Consider the following 4,928-nt stretch of genomic DNA (forward strand, 5'->3'; position numbering starts at 1 on the left):
GGTGATGGAAGTTTGGTCTCTTTGCTGATAGCGAGATCTCTGAAAGAGTAAAACATTAAGTTCATTAAGACAGTCTTCCAAGGAAGAACTAAAAGGTCACTTAGTCCGCTCAAGTGTGTCCCAACTGAGCTCCCCAATCTTGGAGGTGCGAAGGCAAGAAAGAAAAAAATATCACCATTTTCTGCTGTTTCTGCCACAAATCGATTCCAGATTTGTTTGCCTCGATGCCACGCTTTGGGTGGGTGTCACTTTCCCCCATGTCAATAACCTCCCTAGCAACAGACTGATGTGAAAGTCTGAGGATTCATTTAACCCAGGTTCAATTCTTTCTAACTTTTCTACTCAACTAATGTGAGGAAAATCTTCTGCCCAAAATGAACGAATGAACACATCTTTCTATTACTGCGTAGGAACTGAGAAAGACTCAAGTTCTGAGAAGATAAGAAGTTAATTAAATATAAAAGAGCTGAGAGCGATGTTTTAGTGAGTTAAATAGAAGTTATTTATCCCTGCTCGCCTTTTGATGAGAGTACAGAGCATTCAGATATTGCAAACAGTAGTAGTTTCCACACTTGTAATTTAACTCTGAATGTAGCAAGAGGGTCGTTTTTAATTAACCGCCAGCAGACTCTGTAATTGCTGAATTGGCATTTGAAAAAGTCAGCTGTTCATTCGCTGGCACATGAATTGATTTATATAGATTTACACAAGTCTCAATATGGCTCCCCAACCTGCACAGCCTCACGTTCGACCAGTGTTATCCAGTTGATCCCTCTATCCTCCCAAACTGGCCCCTCTACCCACTTAACAAAATCCCAACAGACAGACCCATTTGTCAAACCTTTTAACAGAGATTTTTAATTTAGGGGTTTCTTTATTGTACCTCGTTTCTATCATGTTTCCAGGCTTTTTAATATCACAGTGAAAATGACTTCAAGACAATTACTCAGCATTGGAGGATCTGGACCAATTTTAAGTAATGACTTTGCCTTTATTGGTGATCAGTCAATGTCCAATTAGGAAGAACATTGTACGCAAGCTAGAAAAAGCTGTGAATTGTCATGCATACCAAGGTTGTTTGAGAACTCCTGGCTTAACAGGTCTCCACTTTTAAAGCTATACTCGGACCAGGGTCACACAGGTGTTTCGTAAAGGTGTTCCCCCCTTTTCTGTACGTTTGAGAAGCTGAATTAACACGTTTAGGTCACTAGTAAACATCCTAATGTTAGGAAGGAAAAGGACAATGCGCTTCCATTTTTAATTTTTATGTATTTATTTTTATTTTCTTACTGGAAGCTAGCTTAGGCAGATCCTGTGACATTTCCTCCAGAGAACAGCTGTCTGTTGTTTCGCCACCTTCCCAAAAATAACCTCCAAAAGAGCCCTCATCAATTTCAAGTGACACTAGACAATTGCCTAGAGGGAACCCACATATGGAAGAGGAATATTCAAATGGGATCCAACTGGATGATGAATCCACTTACCCCTTACATGGTTGTCTAAGGTCTGTGCAGTTGGGTTGGTTACTGAAGCTGGGTGAGTTTCACCCAAAGTTCCCACTAACAACCAACCCCTTTTTGCCTGTTGGATATTATGATAATCATAATACTGACAGTGTGACATCAATAACCTCCCTAGCAACAGACTGATGTGAAAGTCTGAGGATTCATGTAACCCAGGTTCAAGCAGAGGCGGCGCTGGTTGACTTCATAGGCTGACCACCATGGTAAAATGTCCAAGGGTGCAGGGGCAGTGATCCGCATGCACGGGAAGTGAGGAGAAGGAGTTGCCACCCACCAAACGCTGCCAAGGAGCTGGGAAGATGAAGGAGAAATCAAATGTCAAGCATCTAGGCCATCCTAAGACCCACAGTAGCAGATGGGGAGTTTGGCCGTATCCTCTAGGGAAAATGAGAAAATGAAAGAAACCTGTATTCTGTATTAACTTGTTAAGGAATTGCTCATTTAAAAAATAAGGATCCGGATAGAGTGCAGACAAATAATACGTTGCAGAATTGTGATGGTCTTGGCCATCCAAATTCCTATCTCATTTCATCCTCAGCACACTCCTGTGACAAGCCCAGGACAGACAGCATCGACGTTGCAGGAGACCAGTTCTTGTTGTTGCTTTAGTTTCTTTAAGGAAAGATCCCTTGGACTATTAGCTTGAGTTTGCTGAGACAATCGTGCAAGACAAATTAGGCTGAAACAAGCATTGCAAGACAAAATGTAACTTTGGGAAAACACATGCCTTAATTAAATACCAGGGATCGGAAGGAGCCACCTGAAAGGGGTTAAGAGTGGAGCCAGCCCAATGGGAGCCAAATCCCAACCTGTCTCTTTCCAGCTGGGTGACGGATGCCAAGCAGGGGAAGCTACTAAACTCATTGTCCCCTTGGCTTCATCTGCAATGGGGATGACAAGGGTACCCACCTCCCAGGGCTGTCATGCGCATGTAATGAGTTCTACCACGCAGCAAGCACTGATTATTCCTGTGCCCTAGCCTCAGAGAGATTCCACATCCGGCCTCTTCTTCAGGGGGCTCCGTTCTATTTACACTTATCCGTGGGACCCTATTGTTTCTATACTTTCCCGATGCTGGGAAAGGACTGAGCACCTTTGGGTGCATGGTCAGGGAGGCTCCTTGAGTGATCCAAGCTGAGGCTCTGTGGTAGGCCGTTAGACAGACATGAGCAGAGCAAGGACGATGGGCCAGGTACAGAAGGTCATCAGGGTGGAAGCCCCCGGTGCCTAGCAATGGGCAAAATTGGGAAAACAAGACCCCCCATCCTGAAAGGACACATCTGGGAAGCTGCTGGATATTCCGAGAGCTCCAGATAAACACTCTCAGGTCGAAGGACCCAGTGTGCTCTCTCTCTCTCTCAAGAGCACACCCTCACCTTTCTCGTCCTCCTCCTCTTCCTCCCCACCCTCCTGAGCTCCAAGGGTCCCTTCTTTTGCCTCTGTAACTTGTTTCCTGAGCCCATGTCTTCGACCACTCACTTCTTCTAGCTCTGTGGCTTTCTAAATAAACTTTCTCTTATAGTTTGAGCCTTGCCTCAGAATTCTTTCTTAGCCAGAACTCAAGTACTGAGGTTGCTGAACCGAGGTGCGGTCTGACTCCACCGGTCTAACACCTGGCGCCATTTCGCTGCCAACAGTTCCGAGAGCCATGGCTCAGTTTCCAAACAAACATGTAATACACGCGTTTGCCAACACCCAAACATGGGATGCACCAGGCAAAGACTTTGGAAGGTGACACATTTGTTTTCATCAAAGCAAATACATGATAAGCTTGGGTTATTAGGATGCGCAAGCATTTTGTTTACATTTCCCAGAATTGCTTTACATAAAAAAAGCAAACAGCAGGTGGAACCCCTTCCATTTAAGCAGTTAAAATATTGGAATGAAACAGGCGTTTCTAAAATAAATTTTGGTCAGACCTCTGGGGATTATAACAAGCGAGGTTGACAAAGGATTCAATCAGATGCTCTCTTTGGGTGGAGCCCTCTATTATGTGCAAACTACTCTGTCTGAGGTAATTCTCTTAAAGATCCCCCACCAGCACATCCCTGGCTCTACTCTCAGCATTATTCTGTTTAAGAATTCCTGTACTCTGCCTGACTGGCATGGCTCAGTGGTTGAGCGTTGACCTAGGAACCAGGAAGTCAAGGTTCGGTTCCTGGTCTGGACACATGCCCGGTTTCGGGCTCGATCCCCAGTGTGGCGTGTGCAGGAGGTAGCCGATTAATGATTCTCTCTCATTGATGTTTCTCTCTCTCTCTCCCTCTCCTTTCCTCTCTGAAATCAATAAAAATATATTTTTTTAAAAATGATTCCTGTACTCTGCAGGATGCTGAAATATTCGGTTTTGATGTTTACAGCCCCATTTCCCTTGGTTTTACCTGTGAAGTCTTGGGCATTAGCTTGTTTTTTATTTCCTCCCGGGCTGCAAAGACATTTTATTCCAGTTCTTGAGGGAAGTTTTAATTGCCAATCGACTAGGTATTCAACATGATAAGGTATCTAAACCCTGAGAGCTTCCTCCTTTCATTAAAATGTGGATCCAATTTCTTTTCCCTTAATGCCACATGCTGTTATTAAACTGAAATAACGGAAATAGTAAAAGCCAGATGTCACTTCAGTCTCAGGTTTGACGCGGGGCACAATTTCCTCTCCTCAAGTTCAATCTGCGTTATTTACTCACCCCATCCTCTGGAAGAATGCACAATTTAAATGTAAATGCAATTTACATAGGGGAGCAGATAGTAGATTTGCAGTTTCAATTGCCACAGAACCGTTTGCAAAGGGGGAAATCAGCTAGAGCAAAGATCAGCAGCTGCCAGGCTGAAGTCCCATCACTTGCCATTCTCCTGTGACTTTCCTCCTGAAGCCACCTGCCTCCCAGCCTCAGCCAGGCAGGCGGAAGGAAGTGGGGAACTCTGGCATCTTCCCAGATAGTTCAAGGAGCATGGACTGTTGACTGGGGGAGAAAAGAGAAAGTTGGGGTTTCAATGAGCTAATCTGCTTGGCATCCTTGTTGAAATCATTAACTGACCAATTTCTTTCAAGAAATATTGACTGCCTGGCTGGTGTGGCTCAGTGGTTGAGCGCCAATCCAGGAACCAGGAGGTCACAGTTCAATTCCCGGTCAAGGCATGTGCCCGGGTTGCTGGCTCGATCCCAGTAAGAGGGTGTGCAGGAAGCACTAAATCAGTGATTCTCTCTCATCATTGATCTCTCTCTCTCTCTCTCTCTCTCTCGCCCTTCTCTCTCTGAAATCAATAAGAAACATATTTTAAAAATAAAAATAAAATCAATAAAAACATATTTTTTAAACAGGAAATATTGATTATCTCCTGTGGAGCAGACAGTATACTTGGCCTAAATTAGGGAGAAAGCTATAGTCCTTTCAAGGAGCTCATTGTC

The sequence above is a fragment of the Myotis lucifugus genome, unplaced genomic scaffold, assembly GCF_000147115.1.
Source record: "Myotis lucifugus unplaced genomic scaffold, Myoluc2.0 scaffold_145, whole genome shotgun sequence".
In the NCBI taxonomy this organism is placed as follows: Eukaryota; Metazoa; Chordata; class Mammalia; order Chiroptera; family Vespertilionidae; genus Myotis; species Myotis lucifugus.